This window comes from Pagrus pagrus (assembly GCF_965226575.1).
Source record: "Pagrus pagrus genome assembly, chromosome: 11".
Classification (NCBI taxonomy): Eukaryota; Metazoa; Chordata; class Actinopteri; order Spariformes; family Sparidae; genus Pagrus; species Pagrus pagrus.
Window position 1 is genome coordinate 16,734,187 of NC_140195.1, and position 22,516 is coordinate 16,756,702.

At 43.2% G+C, this 22,516-nt stretch overlaps 1 protein-coding gene across 3 annotated transcripts in view; it reads right to left on the minus strand.

Annotated features, from left to right (window-relative positions):
- Positions 1-21,084, minus strand: part of l1cama (L1 cell adhesion molecule, paralog a) — a 44,378-nt gene extending 23,294 nt beyond the window's left edge. For 2 of the 3 annotated variants that reach the window (XM_084367611.1, XM_084367609.1), the window contains exon 1: positions 18,458-18,597. The gene's annotated coding sequence lies outside the window, so the exon portion shown is untranslated. Of the gene's footprint in view, positions 1-18,457; positions 18,598-21,003 lie in introns of those variants that run through there. The other variant, XM_084367610.1, reaches the window with a different exon arrangement.
- Between the last annotated feature and the right edge of the window lie 1,432 nt (positions 21,085-22,516).

Sequence of the window (22,516 nt, forward strand, 5' to 3'; positions counted from 1 at the left end):
CTTTTTATCAGTCGTCTCCTGCTCGTCTCTCAGCCCCCCCTGGTAGCTGACACTAAAAGCTTTCCTCAATTCCCCTCCGATCACTTTTCACAGTACATTTCCCAGTCCCTCCTCCTCTCTTCCTCCCCTCTTCTTTCTATATTCAACACCTTCTCTCTCTCCATCAATTTAATAAACTGCTTGCGGTAGCACTCTGGCCTGGACAATGGGCAACGCGGCTAACTAATTCAATATTTGCAACTTTAATGGAAAAGGGGCTTTAAAGCACAGTGGGAAAACCAATATCTCCCTCATGCCGGTACTCTCTGTTTAAAAGGCCACCGATGATCCATGGTCAACTCTAAATGGAAATTTACCAAGCTGCAGAGCCACAGCTTATCTGGAATCAGGGTGGACAGACAGCACATTTATCAATACCACTATTAGCATAAGCTTGGTCATTAAATACTTTGCTACTCCCACCAGTGTCAGACGCAGCTACAGAATGCACACCATGTTTTCCAAACGCCTGCACCGTTTTCGAAGACCCCGCCCCCCCTCCACCCCCCACCGGCCGTGTCAAGGGTTAGGGGTTAATATTGGAGTGACACAAAGCTGGAGAAAATAAAGGTTGTCAGAGGAGACGTGAGGGCAACCGCCCACTTTCTTCCTCCCTCGATCTCTCTTTCTCTCTCCATCCTGGTTGCCATGACAACAGGGTCTCCACACAGCATCCCCCCTTGTACATACAAATTCAGTTATTCACACACATGGACACTAACAGGTTTGCGGTATCACTTAGGTATGCGCACACACGTACACACGCACACTCATTTGCTGGCGCACATCGACAGGCCGTCCCTCAAACACACGCACGTGCAGGTGCAGGTACAAATACTAAATGTCTTCACAGCACATCCACATACTTGAACAGACCAACAGACACAACATGCAGGCTTGGCCGTGAGTGTTTAAGTTGCTCAAAGATTTATAAGGTAAAATCATTCGCAGGCTTATCCAGGAGAAAGTTAAAATACAAAACTGAAGAACAAGATTCCCAAAGTCCTCGACAAATCTCTCCCCTCCCTCTTTCTCTCCTCTGTACACCAACAAACACACACACACTCATCCCTCCTATTGCCAAGACTGCAAAAGCAGCTACCTCTGGCGTGATTTATTCATTGATGTTTTTCCCCTGAAGACACAATGGGAATGGTAGAATAAAAGAAGTGGTGAATAATTCAAGGAGAAGGGAGTGGACTCATTAAGACATCCGTGAGGGCTGGAGAAAGAGAGGAGAGGTGGAAGGATGGAAGGAGGGGACGGAGGGAGGTAAACTGACAAAGAAAGAGAAGAGAAAGGGGGCAACACCGGTGGGAGATCAGAGAGTGGGGGGGTGTCAACAAAGTCGACAACAAAAAGTCTGAAAAATTAATAAAGAGTGAAAACAAAGGGAGTGAGAGAGTAGACGGGGATGGAAAGAACTAAAAGAAAAAAAGACGGGGTGTAAATGACAGATGTGGCTGTGGGATCACTGACCAGTAAAAGCTCTGTAACGATCAAAAAAAGGGGTGTTACCCTAATGTAATAGTGTATCACATTTCCTCTATGTGTGTGTTTGTGTGCACACTTGACTCCATTTGTGTTGGCGCGCGTATCAGTAAAGATCAGCCTGTGTGTCAGCAGGTCAGCTAATCTCTCTTGTCAGCTAATGGAGCCGGTCTTGCAGATGGAGTGCTGCCTCTGGCTCTCTCTGCTTCTAGCATGTTAGCTGCGGCTGCTCACTTCAGTCCACAACTGATAAGGTAATTTGCTTATGGCTCGCCTGTCAGTCAGTCAGTCAGTCAGTCACAGGGAAATGGAGCGGTATGGTATCAACAAACAAAAAGAAAACTGAACGGGAGCAGACTGGTAGGTGTGTGTTCAGGTAGATAAAATCAGGACTGTAGGCTTTTATATGTGATGGTTAAAGGGACAGTTCACCCCAAGATCAAAATTATATATTTCTCCTCTTACCTGTAGCGCTTTTTATCCATCTAGATTGTTTTGGTGTGAGTTGTCGACTTTTGGAGATATGGTAGCGTTGTCTTCCTTCTCTTGAATATAATGGAAGTAGAGTGTAGGAACTGTTTTCATCTACTGAACTACAACGTATCACTGTGATGAAGGGAGTGGCAACCCAATCATGGACGAAAGGCTCGTGCTCCTGACAGCGTTGGAGGTTTTAACATTAATGGCTGAGCTGTAATGCTTACTAACTTAGTTAGCTTAGTGAGCTAGCTGCTTGTCTATGAGTAGCTGATGCTTCAATCTGTGCGTTGACACGATGTAATGCGATGTAAGAAAGTAATTCCTGCATGAAACTGCTCGCAACAAAGTCTGTGGATTATGTTGAGTAACTGGGTCATGGTTTCTGAAAAGCAACATTGCTGTTGAGTTCTATTATTTTTATATTTTGGGGTGAACTGTCCCTTTAAATAAGCATAACATAAGCATTGTTGTAATATTTCCATTTCTTCTCAGTTAATCTGCAATCTAAAGGCAACAGAGCTGGGGGTAAAAAACAGACTATTTAGTCTCAGTGGGGGAAAAAAAACACAGACAAGGAAACAAATAAAATCCTTTTCTGTGCACTTAATGAGGAACATATGTATTCTGTATGTACACACACATGCATAAACTCTCCTTACACTGCTGCACTGCTGCCTGCAGGCGTCATTTGCTTCATTAGCAGCAGCATCAGTCAGATTCTGCGCCTGCAGCACAAAGCGCAGTAATTACGGACACACCCTGCGTGTCAGGCAGAAGATATAAGACGCGATGCATACAAACGCCCTCCGTGCACACCACACACCCTCACAGGCACATTGTTATGCACTCTATGTACAGCAAGAAGGAACATGCGACGATGAATGCGTGAAGCTCATGTGGATACTTTTTTTTTTTTTTAATGGCAGAATGTTTTAGTGTCCAGTACAGTAGACAGTTAATGGCGTTAGTGGGAGTAAATAGGGGCAATCATGACATTATGAAATTACGTGGAAGAGCTATTAGGAATGACCTTCCCTCTTTCCCCTTTTATGTCTCCTGCTCCGTCCTACAGCCTCTGCTTTCTCTCGCTCTTTATCTCTCCCAGTCAGCCTCTCCCCCTTCCTCCTGTTCCTCTGGAGCAGCCTCGCTCGTGTTTTATTTATTTATTTATTTATTTTTTGACGAGCATTTTTTTGACCTTCAATGCCACTTCCTGTTTTTTCTCTCTACCTTTCTGATGTGCTGTTTGGAGAAGTGAAGCTCAGCGGAGATCCTTCAGTAAACGTGTTTGTATGCAGCCATTCATCCCTCAGAGAGACAAATTAGAGGGAGATCAGACGGGTGAGAAGGAGATTTTATGAGAGTGTGCGAGTAAAGCCTTTGGGGATCGAACTGGAGCCAGGCGGGCGAGTAAAAAGAAGCTGACATCAGTATAGTATCTGTCAGTGTTTGCCCTGAAACCAGATGCGGCAGCTTAACACTGTTGGAGATGACAAACCAGCTAACAACAACACAAACAGTGTGCAACGGCACCAGAGGGAAATCAGCCACTGAAGCAGATGCTTGAATATCTAAGCCACGGCATATATAAAAGGGCACAAAACATAAGCATTTATGTGACTTTATGGTGAATTTTCCATACAGGTCACGTTGTTACTCAGTCAGTCATGCATAAATACAGTACAGAGCAGCAGAAGAAGAAGCTGTGTGAGCTTCAAAGAGAAGGCAACAGTGTTAAGGTTATCTGATAAGCCTCAGGTGCAAATTGGAAGCATATGTGTGCACTTGTGTGTGTGTGTCTGGGTTGCATCAAGTGGAATGTGAGGGTGGGGGCAGTTTGGTGTTGGCTGTTGCAGGTACTGATGTCTGAGGAGGGGCTGTGCAGTCAGTCATACAGTAGACAGAGAGGAGGAGGTGGAGGAGGAGGAGGAGGAGGTGGAGGAGGAGGAGGAGGAGGAGGGAGTGGTCCCTTGGGTCAGGTGATAAGTGGTCCATACAGCTCTGGAGGACACAGCTGCAGGAGGCTCGTGTGACATGCAAGGACACGTGGCCGCCTCCGCAGGGAGAATCGGCACGCCACACCCTGAGGAGAGGAGAGAGGCGGAGTGTGTGTGTGTGACCTACGACCTCCATCACAACAGGTTAGACATTTGAGGTGCTTTTGTCTCCGAGTGAAGAACACTCTTACTGAAGATTACATTTGCCTGGTGTGAAATTGTGACATGTCTTAACCACGTGTACAATGTCTCTCCATTTCAAGGTAATTCCTGTTCTTAAGCTTCCCTTCAGAAAGCTTACTGCTAAGATTGAGACTTTGCCAGCAACATTTGACAGGGTCTCCTTAGGTTGGATGTAATCCTGTCTTTTCCACCACTTCAGGGAAATGAGCTGTTGGCAGGGCAAGGTCACACAAAGTGCTTTGCTGACACATTTGCATAGACGGGCCCCAGTGGTTCAACGACTGTGGGAGAGTGGCCAGTTTTAAAAAAAAAATTATTCTAGGCCAAAACTGGACTTGTGGAGACATGAAATTCCAGTAAGTCTGTGAATAAAAAAGATAAATCAGACATGCTTGCGCCCATGCAGAGAGAGTACAAACACTGTCAAAGCAATGCAAATGAGAGAAATACAAACAATTGCAAATCTTGTAACAACAGAATCAAACCAGAACAACTCGAGCATAACCACTCATAGTATCAGGTGAACTGACTACAGTAGAGGTGAGCAGAGCAGCTCACAGGACCTGGTGAATCGTGTTTTGAAGACGTTTAACCAGGTCAGACAACGGCTTCTTGGCAATCCCATTAACTTTGTTAAAAGTTGCAAAAGCAGCACTTCCCCTTAAGTGCTCCACATCTAATCAAATACAAGGTCTTCTGGGGATGAGGAGGGAGACGTAAACAGCTAGTAAATGTCTTCTGAGTGGGAACGGAAGGGGGTGATGGTGTGTGTGAATGAAAAGAAAGGAAAGCAGGGGCAAAGTGAAAATAACTGATATTGTAGCTACCTTCTCCAAAGCTCAGACTAAAATGTAAAAAATGATGACAGTCCCATAAACTGTGGGACAATTTGTCTACCCTAACTGCACCTTCCAGCACTCTGTTTTCTGTGAGAACATAACTAAAAACCACATCTTATATAAGTGCTAACATTCTGACTGAGCAATTTTATCGATTTGTTTGTCGTCCGATAAGAAAATCTCTTTTTCCTCCTGCTGCGTTTGCACTTTGCTGTGTTTCCTTTGTGCTTGGCGTTTCTTGCCACACTGCAACGACAAGTCAATCTGTCAGATTCTGAAAGATATTTCCAGCCAGACATGCAGAACTTCTAGCTTCTGGTGAAGTCGTCATTTTTTAAGTCAAGTTTAATTTGTTTTGAAGGTAAAAAAAATCTTTGTTTCCATCTTAGTAGATTGATGTTCTCTATAAACAAGCTCTCCAGTAGTTCAGAGTAATGACCCTTTATTCAGTTCATGTAAACATCAGCTGTTTCTAAACACTCTAGAGATCCTATGATGCAAGAAAGTGAATGTTTTGCAGTTAAAGGATGGAAATGTGCTTATATGCAGCATTTTTGGTCCATATAAGTTTTGTTTTTTAAAAAAGTCAATGTACACGTCATTATTATATAAGTGTGTGCACTGGCTCAGAAAACCCGTGCCCCACTGAAGCTGCCGCTTGTCTCAACATCAGCTTGTTTCTGCCTCTCTCATCTGTCTGTGTCATCAACACACAAGGCAAAACTCACAGCTCAGACATGTAACGACTCGCACACACAGACTCACACACGTGCGCAGCAGCAGACTGAGGGGTTGGTTTAGGTAATTGTCCGTCAGTTTGAGGGGATTTGCCTGCCATTCAAATAAGGCTGAGCGAGGATGAAGGGCAGCAGAGAGATAGGAAACAGGGTTTGCATGGTGACATGACTGCTGAGCTTCACACATGGTCTCAGCTTACTTGCGCGCACCACCTGTGTGAGCCCGTGCATGTGTGTGAGAAAGTGTGAGGTGTGTGTTTACTTTGGATGTAGCAGGTCAGTGTTGTTATGCATGACTCATTTGGTGTGTTGTACTGTGTGTCCACATATGTGTGTGTGTCTAGGTGTCAATACCCATGCCTCCCTTTTCCTTTTCTCACCCTGCTATCACCATGACAACCTCCTGACTCCAGCTCAGCCGCACACAGCAAATATTTCTCTCCCCTCCCCCTCCGACATGTTCGTCTTCCTCACCCCATCCCCCCATCCCCTCTCTCCCTCCCTCCCTCTCTCATCTATCTGTACTTTATACGCCACCTTCATCTCCCGTCTCCAGTGTCTCCATCTCTTGCTCTTTCCCCATCCCTGACTTTCTCCATCTCCCCTGTTATGTCTACATGCTACCCACACTTGAAAGAGTTCTTCCTTCCTGACTGTCGTCTTTGCAGAATATATCTTTTATTTGCGCTGCTCTATCTCTTTCACTTCAGTTCTTTATTCTCTGCTCCCTGCTGATTGCCTCTCACTCCATATATCGGTTTGAAACTTCCCCCTTTCTCTCCCTAAACTTCTTTACCCCGCCCCCCCCCCATAGTATTCTCCTTCTCCTTCTCCTTCCTATAGAAGGAAGTTTATGGAGTACCGGCTTCCGTCTGTCCTGCACTACATCTTCATTACAACCACCCGGCCATGATCATACACAATGCAATTACAGGTAGCATTCTATCAACCTCTGCCATCAACTTTTATCAAGCCTGAGCGAGACTATCCAGTCCAAGGGGAAATATGCAGGCTGGCGCAGCATCGATACACTCCCCACGACCCTAAGTGGCTGACTAACTCCCACCGCATCTGTTATCATTATCATCAGCAAACCATTTCTGCTCTGTAACTAAATCCAATCATTACCATTGGAGTCCGCGGCGGAGATCTATTCGAGGCGGAGCCGCTTGTGCTCTCCAACAGAGGAGGCCCGGGCTCCATCAAAAGCTGCAGTGTTATCTGAGGCGCACAGGCCCGTCTCTGCTGCAGACCCCCGTCTCTGCAAATCCCCCTCCCCACGTCGGCTCCAGCCCCTCCAACGCACCACCAGTGTGTAGTGGTGCAAAGAGATCAAGGACATGACATTTTCCGGAACGCGCAGCAATTTTCAGCAAGGCGCGAAATGAAAGAGTAAACAGACAACCTGTTCCATCCCGCCAGTGTTTGCATCTGTGTGTGTGTGTGCGAGTGTGTGTGTGTGTGTGCCTCGTCTCCCGTCAGACAGTTAAAGGGAGTGACAAGTATATCTGGTGTTATATTATCTATTCCAGGAGGCAGACAGAGTGAATAAGCAAACAAGAAAAAGTGAGGATGCTGGTTCATCTCTTCTCTATTTATATTGTTTCGCAGAGCTTCACTGCTCCTCTCCCTCCTCCTGCCTGCATCTTCTTTTCTTTCCCCCCCTCCTCTTCCTCCCGGGGTATTGCCCCGTACGCTGAAGCCCCAGCTGTGGCCGCAACACCGCCGCACTCCCTCATCTCTCTTTCCTTCCCGTTTTGCCTCAGTTATGAGAGATGACAGAAAGGGTTCGGCCCCAATTCCAGGGAGAGAGAAAGCGAGAAGGGGAGAGGAAAAAACACAGATAGAAACAAAGAGAGAGAGGCCACGGGGAGGCAGAGGAAGCTGTGGTGACCTTTCCCTGCGGCTAAACAACCAGTTGATGAGCTTTTCATAGAGAGTTAGGCCAACAAGGTCTGACAATCCGCATCTATACTGTAGACACACACAAAACAAAGACGCTTGCGGCCAGCTGTTGATTCTCTAGTGTATACACCCACAGCTAAACATATAGTAACAGATACACACCGTCTCAAGGAGAAAACAAACCAGTGGCAATATTTTAATAAGCTAAATCCCCTGCTACAGTGGCAGCAATCTAAATCATCTCCATCCCATGATAGCATAGCTTAAAACATGCTGATGGTGCAGGTTCCTATATAGGACACCCACCTAGCTCGTCAGCACCTCCTGCCCGCCAGCAACAGCCCAACAAACACAGCTTTTTGCATGACAACAGTTCTCAGACATCTCAGACACTTTTCGCCTTTATTCAAACTGAAAGGTGAAACCAGCTTTTCTGACACTTGTGGAGGCCGAAGGGCCAAAAAAACACTGGGAACAGGGAGCACGGCGAGTAACAGCCCTGTCACTAACATTTACCGTTGGATTGTTTGTCCCTCTGTGAACCACAGGCTGGTCAAAACAGTGCTGTCATAAATAAAACACACGGACTGTCTGGACCGATGGATGGAGGGGAGACTGAAGGAGAAATTGAAAGACAGAAGGGACGGGGGGAGTGAAAAACAAGAGTTACGAGGACATATAAAGATGGATGATGCATGAGAATTGAGAATGAAGTCATTGCGGCTGATTTCATCCCGTCAGTTCAGTCTTCTACTATTTGTGTTTGGGGTTGTGCTCCTCTTATCTAATTAGTGTCACAGAGTCAGCCTGTACACAGCCTGCGAAGATGCAGGTGAGCTGCATGTGTGTGTGAGCGTGTGTGTGTGTGCCTGGCAGGTGTGCATCTGCCTCTGCACACACTGACATTTTAATCGCTACAGGATCCCATGTCCTTTACCCTCCCATCTCTCCCTGCTCCCCACATCTCTCCCCTCTTTATCTTCCCACATTGTCCTCCCATCTTAACCTCCACACCCTCACACTTCCTGCTCGTCGCCCCGAGCTGGATCACACTTTAATGCTACAATCAACATTATTAAAAGGTTACTGATAATAAACGTTCTTTCTTTCTCCCCCTGTGTTCCACACTCTCTCCTGCTTCCTCTGCCCCACCCAGCTGTGTAAGGCCTCGAGGATGAGGTCTTTGCTTATAATTACCTCGTTAAGCTCGTTAACAATGTCCGGGCCCTCTGTCTGTCTCTCTCCAGCGTGTCTCTTTATCTCCATGTGGTTTATTTTCTGCTCTGCGTCTTCTCTCTCCTCATCTCCCTCCTTCCCCCGATGTGACATCTGCACCCCTGAATAAATCTATTTTTCCTTCTTGTTGCTCCTGTGTTTTCTCTCGGGAACCGGGCCTTTTATCTTCTCCTCTTATTAACAAGACGCCTCACCCCATGTCTCCTTATCACTTCCCGCTGCATCGCTCAGTCCTCTCTTCAGCAGATTTCAACAAATGGTTTACAAAAACGGTTACACCAAAGCGTGCCTTGCAAGTTTGGCCACAAAAACACGATTGCTCAATTCTCCCCGCTGTGCAACAGAGCATGATGGCTGATGTAAACAGACAGTTTTATAGCTAAATATAGAGTCTCATTATTGCAGCTCGGGCACTGTGCGAGACTCAGTGTAGCGCCATGCCCAATTACCCCTGATCAATTCAGAGAACAAACTCCAACGACTCCAACACAAACCTGATTTAAAAACACAAAGTCTGCATTTAGAAGAGGCTAACAAGAACAGATCCTGAGACATCCACCTCCTCAGGTAGTGTGTAGCAGGCTAGCATGGCCTAATTTATTCAGGCTATGAGAAGATGAGGAGGGATGACGAGAGGGATGTAGGTCATAAATGGTAAAGAAAACAGCAGAATAGGTTATGTAAACCTCTACTTCACAGTTTTAAGTCTCCTGAGCATGCAAATTATTTGCAACTTGGCCAAATAAATTTAATGAGACGGGGAGGCATCCCAAAATAGTCAAAAAGCGCACTGGACAGGTTGCCAAACTGAAATAGGTTCTTTTTTCAACCCAATACTGATGAATTTGTGTGATAGAAGGCTGAGACTGTGTTTTATAATGTGACAAAACAGGTCACATGAAATACACAACGTGCAATGTCAATTATTATGATTTAGATGGTGTTGGTGGTGTTAATGAGAAGGCTATAGGCTATAATAATTTTGGTGCATGTCATATTTTATTAGTTCAATTTCTATTGGCTATCTTCGTCACCAGCTGAGGCTACAGTTGTGCATGGTTTGAGAAAATGTAGTCATCTATAAGCCCGAATCAGGGCCTTTTCATCGCTCCTCTTAGAGTATGAGAAGTTGGGTATCTTTGTGGCCGCTTGGTTAAACTGTCAGTAGATTAGATTTTGGGCTTTATCATTGTGAAGAAAAGTTGATTAAACAATGTTATGGTTGGATAGAATAATGACACCATCAGCATTTAGATCGGTTCCCTATAAAATGTATTATTTTGTCTGCTAACATGCACGAAATCTCTTGCATGAAGGCTGACTGGTGATGAAGTCAGGCTGGCAGCCTGGCACTATTTCTATCTGCTTTCATGTCTCCATTATAGCCTGAATGAATGAATAAACTCAAATTTTGTCCTGTGTTGTTGTTATTTGTGACTTTGAGAAAAAAAGAAACAACCGAGTTCTCCTTTTGACAGCGACGCCAACTATAATACTACTTGGAAACGTGAAGGGGTGGAAATTGTCTGTTTCCGCTTTAAATAGCGACTTGCAGGTTGGAAACCCCAGTGAATCAATGTGTCAGGAAATGATGTATGAACTACATTTTCCAAAAATAAACACATATATATAAATATACATTACAGTGACTTCTGAAGTCACTTTTGTGAGAGAATTTTGCTTCCGCATCTTAAAAAGTCCACCTAAAACAGGAGCGACATAACTCAATGCCAACTTTCACACCAAAGAGGTTGTATATGTATATTCATAGGCGCATGATGGATCATTAACTTATAATAATGAGCCTGTAGATGTCCAAGATACCAGGAACAGACAAGGAATAGAAAATATAAAGAACTAATGGGAAAAAAATGGAGCTGTGGTGTGAGAAGCCCCAGCGGGGAACTGGGAGTCTGGATGATTGCCCAGTGTTTATACAGTTTATCTGTGACCGTTAGCTAACGATATCTAATGCTGTGTTCACTTCACAACATCGTAAAATGTACTATCAAGTATCAGGCTATAACAAGAGTAGTATTGGTTGTCTAATACTGGTAGGAGTATTGATAAAACAAGGTGGTCTTTAAGACACACACCATATATAATGACAAAACATCTCTCGATGTTCCTTGTCTGTCTCTACCGTCAATCTCAATACAGGCAACACACCAAAAGTGACAAAAAAACCTAAACATGTGGGACATACTTTCCTGCATTTCTTTTCTACATATGCGTAAAGGACATGAGTTTATGTACATAAAAGAAGTGTCCTCACGTGCATTCTGAAAGACGAATGGAAAGAAACAAGCCAACACGTCTGTTGCTACTCACGAAAACCAACTTAAAGATCACCCTTCTCTAAATCCCATCTATCTCCACTTTTGTCTCTGACATTTCTTCACTCCTTGACATTTTGTTTCTTTCTCTGTCTCTCTCCTGCTGTTCATAATCAATTTCCCTCCTCTGTAGCTCTTTTCTCACAACCCTCCCTCTTTGTCTCCACGCCTCTTGTCTGACATTACCCTGTTTTAACCTTCCGTGCCCCTCATCTGCTCCTCCTCCAGCCAACGCCTGTGTGCGCGTGGTGGATGCAGTGTGTAATAGGATGGCACAGTAGGTGAGATTAAATTAGGCCAGTGTATGGGGATTACAACCCACTCAAAAACCTGATCCCCTCCCACTCTCTGTAATCCAACCCTAATGAATATATCATGGCTGACACAGCAGATAAAGCGCCTGCAACAAAACTACAGTCACAACATCACCGAGACACACCGTGGAGACAAATACAGACAGCCTGTTTACTTAGATTACCTGCAGTACTCGAGGATGCTGTGTCTGTTCGAGTGTGTGTGGGTGCTCTTGCTCCATGCCCCATCTATTTCGATTATGGTTAACTCAAATGAAGTGTAGTTATAGAGTCGGGAAGAGCCAAGTGAAACAAAATCAATACACTTCAATGTAAACAGCAGAAATAAATAAGCCTTTGAGATGGATTCACTAAATTATAAAACACTATCAAACCACACAGCGTTTCACCTGATGATGCGTGCCAGCCACAGTCGCATTCAACTCAGCACACTCACTCGAAAAAACCAAGATGCGTCACTTGGCTGCAACATACCAGACACTGCCTCCGATATTATCACTGCAATTAATCAGACTTAATTAATCTACGACTGAAGCAAACAGTTCCCAGACTCAATTTTTCAGAGTTCCAGGGAACATTATTGAGGACTTTTGGAGTGCAGTCGAGTCCGTGATTTCAGGAAACAGAGACGTGTCAACACGTCAGCTTCTTCAACTTTGTCAAATCCTACCTGTGCAACAGCTGCACCAGTGAGTATGAATGCTGGCTGAACACAGCTATTCCTCTGACAGTGTACTGGCTGTCGGAGTTAACCATTTTTGCTAAGCTGAAGTATCAGCAAAGGCAAAAAAAAACTAGGCTATAATGAAAGTCATGCCAAGGACATTAAGAAGCATTGGTGAAAGGAAACGGATGAAAAAAACGCAGAGCACAAGTGAGAATTAATTTGTATTGAAAGAGCCTGTGAAAAGTTTACCAAAAGAGTATGATTCAACTTAAATGAAGGGAACAGTGCTGAAGTAGCCTACAGTACTGAGATACAACATGCCCCCAAGTTTCATTAAAAATGCAGCTGGCCTCTCAGCAACAAATCAATAAATTAGTAAACCAATGCTGTCTTGTCCCCTTCATAAACAGTCTGTGCAATGCAATCAAAGCCAGGATGGTACAATGACAGTAATTCCCCAAGGTATCACAATATGGTCGCAGTGGTCTGAGATATTGTCCTTAGTAAATAAACCTATTAGCTTATAATGCTATTTGCGCTAAATTTGCTATGTTGGAATATCCAAAAGCACTCGAAGGCAGCATATCCACCATTACGTGGCACTGCTAACTGCTATCTGTCGTCCTACCCTCTGCAGTTTTTCTCACAGCGAAAGATGTAGGAAAAAACTGAAGCTCAATATTTTGATTCTGAAACAATAGTTTCCTCAATGGACATATTGAATACAACCATCGAACAACACACAAAGTGGATATTTTTGTCAAAAAGTAGGCTGTTATCTTGCTGCTGTGAGTCATTCTGTTTATAGCTACTAAACTAGCTAAGGCTAAGATCTCCTTATCTGATCTTAACGTATCTTATAACAATAGATAAATTGTATAATTATGCCTGGTTTACCAGTTAAGCTCAGGAATTTTGATTAAGAAGTATTATGGCAGGAGGCTAACCAAAAACTGTTTACTGAGCCAACCAAATAGTATACAACTGGAGGCTGATTGTACCACCACTTCTACTACTACTAAAATTATTACTGTTACTAATATTGTTACTACTAATAACCCTTATCCCAAGATAAGGAGATCTAAGCCCTGATAATAATAGCAATAATAATGTAGTTTGCTTTTATGGTTAAATTAGTGTCTTATTTAGGCTTGTTTCTGATTAAATCTTTAGGGACTTGAAGATAAATTGTAGTCTAAATCATGAAAAAGATTTTGAAAAGATTAGCGGATTAGCAACTCAAAGCTCCTGTATTTTAATTAAAAACAAGCTTTAAGGTGGAAAGAACGAGAGGAGAAATAAAAGCATTAATAACTTTGTGTGAGGGTAAAAGGTAGGCTATTACATAATCTGTTGTTTAACTATTTTAAACCAGAAACCATAAAACACGTTCTGATCCTCGGCACTGCAGCCATCAGACTCTTGACTTTATCTTGCACAAATGAAAAGCAATACATCCGCATTGTATTTGATGTACAGATAATTCATTCATGGAGGCATCACATACTGGCCACTGTTCGTGATGAGTCAGGCACGCACATAAATGCACAGAGAGACATCTTTGACAATCAACAGACTACTTCATGGATGCAACTGGGGAAAACACTGGACAGAGGGTCAATTCAGTCCAATTATAGTCACTGATGTGGACAATAAAGCCTTTTTAATAAAGCTGACTGGGGTCCAGATGAAGTGACGCGAAGGGGATTTCTCTGTTAAGCTGAGACAAAGACATAATTTAGTCAGAGACAGAAAAAAAGATGAGGAAGGCATCAAGGAGACACAGAGGTCAGATATGGAGGCTCATATCTCCCCTAATTTGTATTCGATCCTGCTTTTCTTCTGCTTTCTAGTCTGGTTCTTTATTTTGTGCATTGAAGAAATTTAAATCACAGACTTAGAAGATTTTTTGCTCTGTAATAGATGGAAATTGATAAAAAAAAAAAAAAATGTTTTTTTACTCTCTCATTTTTAAGATATTTTCCTACAATATCTGGTGCCTCAAATTGCATTATTGGTTTGGCCGTGATTAATTTTTCTCCTGATTTGAAGTAATATCCACGGTGGGCTTCCAGTTTTGCAATTTTAACAGCCAATATCATATTTCCTACCCAGGGGAATTCTACCATTTCTCGTCTCTCATACCATCACTTCAGCAGGCTGTAATAAGGTAATTCACTCTGCCAAATTAAATTCATTTCCATACATGACGCCTCTATTTGTGCCCTAGTCTCCATCACAGGTTCAATTGTATAATAGGGTTGGATTTATGAGTCTTTGTCTGAGAGCATCTTTTCCGGGAAGGCTAATAGGAGTCTTAGTCATTATTTTGATTAAGACCCCGATGTGGGTTTCTCTGTCCAACACTGCATGAATACTGATATGACAAGTGAAACCAAAGAACTGCACCGCGGGAAGAGAAAGGGAAAGAGATAGAGAGGCAGTGAAAGAAAAATGGATTACCCAGGTTGAAGGGTTTGCTCTGGCTGTCTAAGAAGAGAGAACATGACTCTTAAGTGATGACTGGAACAAGGTGGTTCAGAGAAATTGCCATGACAATCCTCTTCCACTTTGTCTCGTCTTCCGTAACAGCCTTTATCGCTCCGCCATCTCCGTACCGTCCTGCTGTCTTCTAAATCAATCCCTTCCATCTTTAGGTTTTCCTCCCTGCCTGCCTCATTTCACCTCCGCAAATTTCATTCTCCCCTTTTTGCAGGCCTCCTTCCCTCCTCCTCAATTCTCTTTAATCATATACCCGTGGCTGGCCTGTCAATCCATCTGACCCTTAGCTCCCTAAATCACCACAATGTATTCTCCACCAAACCCTGACAGCATGTCTACACGATCCCCCACTTGACACCCAGTGGGCTGACTCCCATCTGCACAGTCTAAATCAAACAGCCTCCAAGCTTCAACCAGGGAGGGTGTGTGTGTGTGTGTGTGTGTGTATGTGTGGGAAGGGGTGTAGGGGATGAGGGGGGTTGACTCTCCATCTCGACAGCATCCTGAAGGTGCACATGCAACCGCTCGCACACAAGCGCGAGCAGGGCATCGAAAAGACGCACGCTCTCTTGAAGATAACTCAAGGGAGAGAGTTCGCTCACAAGCCTTTGAATGTGCGATTTTGTGAGTTTGTAACTTTACAACTACGACTCTCAGAGGAGGATGAAAAGGAAGCCAGAGATGAAACAGTTATTGTTGACACTTCAGTCTAAGATCTATTTCCTCGCTCTTAACCCGTATTTTACCCCGTCGCTGCTTTAATGGCTGAATCCCCCAGAAAGTGGCGAGTGCGGTCTTTGATCACTAGCAGACGCTTAAGCAATCAGGCCAGGGAGGCAACATTGGAGAATCGCTAATTTGGCGCACTGCAACAGGATCTCTGCAGTTTGTATTTGCGTTTGTTTGCGTGTGGTGTGCCTGTGAAGATTCAGATGTGTTTATGCGTGTAGATGTGTGTTTGGTGACTGGCAAAGGTGCCCCGAGGCTATAACAGGTTGCTGAGGAGCGAAGGGCCAGTGCAGCGCTGCTCTTCCCGGGAGTTGCTCCTAACTGGCAGATTGAGAGCAGATCACTCCTCTCCTCCTACACAACACCAGCTCTCCACTTCAACTGCAGGACTAAAGGCACTTGGAAAAAGGCCAGCCTCTGACATTATCATCCCACAAAAATTAATACAGAAAAAACATAAATATCTGAGCAACCATTGCAGGGCATTTCTCTCCTAATTAACTGTAAATATAATGTGTAGAAATCCTCCTTTAAATCTCCCCCTCATTTGAATGCTTCTCTCTTTCGCCACAGCCCATCCTCCCTTGTGACCTTGCCCTTTTCTATATCCAAGTTGATCCCTCTTTCTGCCTCTCTCTCTTCTCTCTTCGATACCTATAGCAGTGATCACGCATTAAAGGATGCAAAGTGCTTTGCCTTTCAAAAGGAAGTCCACTTTCTTCTCCTTTGTCTTTATGTTGCTTACACCATCCTCCCCTGCCTGTTCTCTCTCCTTTCATTGCAGATCCCTCCGGTCTCTCTGTCCCTCTCTCCTCACATAAATCCCTGTTTCCATCCATCTCTTTGATGGAACAGCTCAATTAACCAGCCAGCGTCATAGGGGAGATTACATTCTGCACCATACTGTAGCGAGGGTAATCATATACTCCCAAGTCTAGCCAGCTACTCCGACAACATCCGTGCTACACCAGCAGCTCCCAACACCGTCTAGAGATCCTGCTGCCGCTGCCATACGAACCCCACTGCATTAAATAGTATGATAATGTGACCAGCAGTGGGTCTCTGGAGCATTGCTGCCATGGAGAAGATGCACACACACACGCATAGACTCATTCACTCCAACACGCCCTCTTCAGCAGCAGCTGTATCTCGATCTATTGTGTGAACGTGTGCAGTGCAGTGTGTTTATGGATGTTGTACAGATGGTAACAAGTCATTGTCAGGCGCAGCGCCTTCCCTCCCCTCCAGTCCCTTGACTGGGTTCATCTGGGACGAGCTGCAGGCTACTGAGGCATGGAGGGAGGGAGGGAGAGAGAGAGAGAGCAGGTTCGCTACACCACCAGCACACACAAGCACTTGCATGATCCGAGCAGAAGCACATAGATATGTACACATTTTGTGATATTCTTGTGAATCTGGTTGGATCTATATGATGTGAGCAGATGCAGAAGACGCCATTACCAACAAAACACCACACATACAACCTACAGACGAAACCAGCTCACAGCCTTCAGCAGCTGCTTCTGGCAATACAGTTTTCTACATCATTAACACAACTGCTGGAACATTGTCTTTTTTCCGCCGTTGGGTGGAACAGATGTGTAACAGGCTGCAGAGGGTGACAGCAGGCAGCCGGATGGCATACGGCCAGGTGAGTGCCTCCTTTTCATGGGCACACCTCCACAGTCTGCTGCGAACGCTGCCCCACCCTTATTTGTACATCCCCTGATGTACATCCTCCTTCCGTATACATATCTCTCTCACGCTCTATTTCCTGTTGATATCTGAATCTTTCTTCTCTTCCAGTTCTATTTAGATTCCTTCTCGTTTTTGTTTTTTTTCCTCCAAGGTCTTTAGTTTCAGGTTACCCAGCTCTGGCACTGCCCTTGCAGAACAGACCCACTGCAGTTGCAGGAGATAAGATTGGTAGACTAGAAAATTGTTGTAGTCTGCTGCGCTGTGCTGTGCTGTTCACCATACAGCTGAGTCTCATCCTCCACATCAATGAAAATTGTAGCTGCACATTGCAATCATGGGCAGTACTTAACATTAAGCCACTCAGCTATTAGCTGGGGGAGGGGAACGTTGAGAGAAAACGAATATTCATAATAAAGTAGCGAGGTAGAAGGAGAGGCAACGCGTAGAATTAGCCTGAGAAACGACCCGCAGTTTGCAGAAAAATGCACAATGAAACATGAACTGCACGGGAGAAGATTTCAAGCATATTTGCATCATATATTTTTCACATTTGTTAGGAAAAAGTGCATTTTTGCTACAAATATATATTAATGCAAGTTCAATAGACTTTGCAGTTGCTAAAAATCACATTTCTTCTTTCTACAAACACCAACCACAACATATATCAGATCATCATATCAGATGTGAAATTTTAGACAGTAAATCTCGTAATCTGATCAGTTAAGACTTCCGTGAGGCGGTGCAATGGCACACAGCACTGCTGAATATTCAATATTAATGTCAGAGGAGACCCTGTTGCATGCAGCACACTGAATGTTCAATCAGCAAGACAAACATATAAAAACAAAAGAAGCAAACATTTCTCTAAAAGTAATCTGCACCAACAGGTTATCAATGACACCTGACTTTAATACTCCGAGTTTCTTTTGACAGTTCAAAGTAATGCAGCACTACAGTTTAGTGTAATTAATCACAACCCCCTGCTACCACTGGGAAATAAAGAAATGCTTTAAAATGTGTCTAATTATCTTTTTTTCAAAGTGGCTTGAAATTTCATAGTTTTCCTAAACATCAACACACTTGATGAGAATAAAAGAAATTGCCAAAGAGAATAAATTTAAATGTAAAAGTGTTTTACATGAACCAGAATCATCTTTTACTGCCAGTGCAAGACGAGGCGAAGGTGCGATTCCATAACAAGCCACCTCCACCTAACAGTCTAATTAACCAGCTCACCAGCTCCCTCCCGCTCTCTTTCTGTCTAATGACAAACTGTCCATCTCTCCACAAAAACATCCTCTTACCTTCACAGAGATGTCCCTGTCCTCTGGCAACTCCTTGCGTCCCTTTTTTACCTCCCTCTCTTCCTTATCTACTTGTGCCTTTTCTTCTTCTTCTCTATGAAATTGATTGTGCCCCTCTCCTCTCTGCTGATGCTGCAGTGATAGAAAAACACACCCTCCTCCGGCCGCTCTCTCTCTCTCCCTCCCTGACTCTCATTGGCTGCCTGTTAGAGGTGACATCACCCTTCTTCTCTGCCTGCCTGCCTCCCTCCCTCCTCCTCTGTTCCCTCCCTCACTCTCTCTTCACCTCACTCTCTGTGGATTCTGACCATTCCTTTATTGTGCCCCCCGTTCTTCCTCCTCCTTCCTTCCTGTACTCTGTTGCCTCTGCCCTCCTCGTCCTCCCTATATACAGTCTGGAACCTTGAAGCTGCTGTTATTACCGCTCTTTTAATCAGCCATGCAGTGCCAAGCATAATAATGCATACTGTGCATTAGCATATAGCACACAGCCTATGGCCCCTCAGCACTTCTTCTCCTTCCTCCTCCTGCACCAATGCAGGAGCTTACAGACTACAAAGGTGAAATAATGACAGTATAGGGTTTTGTGTTAGTAATGTCTACGCTCCACTGGGCTCAACTTTCATAAGCTTATTTAATTCATTCTGCCACAAAGACATCGACGGGGCTTTCAGTTCATTATAGAATAATCAAAGGCATGACTGGGATGATTGTTACGTAACGCTGGTGAATAAAAATGTGTCAGGAATTACTGCCGTCTCTTATCTGAGTCGGGGGGTGGGGGATCAACGAGATGCAGAGATGCACTGATTTCAGGGTAATAAAGGGTTGGGGGGTTGTCTGTGTGTGTTTGCTGTTGTTGTGACAAGATAAATGTCATCGGGGGACTGTGATCCAGCACACATGATGATACAGATCAACAGATGCTTTATTTCACATGCTTTGTGTCTTTGCGTCTTGATTACTGTGAATTTATATGTCAGTCCGTTGGCATTATTTCCCCGCCAGCTCATCCAAAATCCAGCAACACAAAACTCAATCTTCTTTTATCTGCTTTAAAAGTGCGGCATGGACCGGAGCCAGTTTATATTTTAAACCTCCAAAGTCCCTATTCCACCCCCCAAAAGCCTTAGATCCTCTGAACAATTACTCCCCTCTTCCACCCTTGCAGTTAAATCCGAAACTCTATGAGCTTTTCCCACTGCTGCCTGCAAGCTGTTGAGCAGTTTGCCCCTCTTTGTTGGAAGGACACTGACATTTTAGAAATAATGTCTTAAGATGATTCTTTTTTTAGCTCCTATCTTTGAAAGGGACGATGAACAAAAACATTCATAAGTAATGAAATCTCATGATTTGCACCAGACTTAACTACTATGTACTTTCCATCTGCAGTCCCTGAACAAGTAGAAACAAGCACTGCAGAAAACAATAAATACCAGCTGCAGAGCTTTTGAGTTTACACAACTGTTGTTGTTGTGACTACATGATGGCATTTATTCTGTGTTTCTGTTAACTAATGCTCTTTGGTGTATTCATTAGCCAAACCAGCAGCGTGGCTCTCTTGATGGTAATATTTGCCTGTTGGTTTATTGATCAGTTGGTCCGTCAAGACTGAAATATCTTAACAACAGCTGGATGGATTGCCATAAAATTGTAAATACTTAATTTAAAAAAATAAATAAATTACGCTTTAGTGATGAATACTACTGACTGTGTTGATCCTATGAATTTTCCTCTAGTGCCACCATGAGGTTCACATTTGTGTGTTTTGAATAAAATGTCTAGTACTGGAAGGCTTGCCAATAAATTTGGTGCAGACATTAATGTTGCCCTCAGGATGAATGAACTAATATAATGGCATCATCAATGTCCGTTTTTCTGATATTTTGGTTTATGATCAAATACCTGCAAAACTAATAACATTCCCACCCAACTCAGCTGTACTTTGTGTTTAGCTTATGTTTGTATTATAACACATTAAACTTAATGGCTAAAATGCTAAACTAAAAGGCTTACATACTAAACTAAATGGTTAACATGCTAAAGTAAATGGTTAACATGCTAAAGTAAATGATTAACGTGCTAAACTAAATGGTTAATATGCTAAACTAATGATTAACATGCTAATGTCCCTAGTTAACATGCTAAACTAAATGGTTAACATGGTAAACATTATACCTGCTAAATATCAGCATGTTAGCATCGTCATGTTGAGCTGTTAGCATGGCTGAAGAACACTGACTGTTTAAAATATGGATGGAGCATCTGGGTCTGAAGGTGAAGCTAATGTGAAAGTGCCTTAAATTTGTATTTTTTTTTTCTAATTGCCAGCAGGGGGCGACTGCACTGGTTTCAAAGTATGTATGCAATGTATGTAAGCTTATGACCGTACTTATTACCTTAGTAAACAGTTTTCTAATGATTTTATGGGCCCAATCACTAGTTTCAGGTTTTTTCAATACAGCATGATGTTTGTTTTGTTAAATTATGGTCCCAATTAGGGTAAAATAGACGATAAAGCAGGGTATGCTTTAAGGCGTGGCTACCTTTTGATTGACGAGTTGCTACCACAGCGTGTCCTTCAGTTCTCGGTCACATCCAGTCAGGATATCCTCACCAGCTCCAACCTGGTGGCAGATGGCAACAGGCGCAATGACAAACTCAAGGCTTTCTCCAGAAACCGGTGGGTGACGTCACAGTTGCTTTACACTTGCTGAAGACTCTCAGTCTTGCGAGAATATATCAAATGATTTGTTTTAATTCTGAACATCTAATTGTAATTTTAACATTATTGCTGAGCTTTTTTGACAGCATTTGTTTTTCAGCGAGGTAATTACATGATACTCATCTGTTGTAGACTGGGCAGCACTGAACCTTCCAAAAAGTACACAACCACTGATGTTCAGATGAATTTGGATCTTGTCCTGAAGTGAATGAAGAGAAAGACAAATGAAGACAAATGTTGGAGTGAGGACATAAGGACACACATATACACACTCATTTAACACTTGTTCCTAAAAATAAAGTACTCGGAACAATCCAAGTAATTGGGGCAGCACCACGTCCAGTCAGAAAACCCCATTCCCACTGAGCTGCTGTAGTTTGTCTTTGTGCCTCTCCAACCTAAGCATGCCAGCGTGCCCATCTGCCATTGGTGCCCGAGGATATGCCAGGCATGCAGACAAAAGCTGCTACGGGAGCAGACAGCATGGGAATAATGATTGATGAGGCCAGTTAAGGTAGGCGAGAACCTCTGCCACTATCCTCAGGAGAGGTTGGATGGCTGGAGAACGGCTGAGAGTTCAGGGTCAAAACTGTGGCTGGATGAAGGCCAGGAGAGGAGACAGAAACTGGATGAGGGATTGGAGAAGAGCACAGGATGGACTTTATATTAAGGTCCTTGAAACAAGCATTAGTTTATAGGTAATAAGGCCATTACATGTCCTTATAAGATTATTATTAACATTAATAAGACTATATAAGCATTAATGAAAGATCATTAACATGTGTTTTGTTAGATTACAAGACATTTTTACTATTTTTTTACTAACATATTGCTTAAGAACACGGATAAAAGTTTCTTGTAATGGTTTATAATAGCATTATAAACACATTCATTGAGTTTAACTGACGCAGCTATAATCGCATTGTTAAACCTTTACTCAGATTTTTCATTGCTTTATCAAGTTTAATACATATTCTACATACATAAGTTTTTATATTTTTCTTTTGTTTTTTCTCGGATTCTCCTTTAGCTGTCTTTATGTTGCCTGTATTTTGTTTTTTTTGGTTTTCAGCTTTTGTTTTTTTAACCTGCCTTCCTTGGGTCCTTTTTTGACAAACCATAGCAATATGATGATTAGAACTACAATTTTTCGTAAAATGTTCTCATTTTATCTTTCATTTAAAGTTATTCTTCTAATGTTATCATTACTAATTTCTGTTTTTATGCTGTAACAGCCGAATCTCCTCTCTGCTAAATCAAAAAAGGATTATCTTATCTTACCGCAACCTTTTGTGTGGCAGATTTGATTTGCAGAGACAGGGGACAGTTGTGTT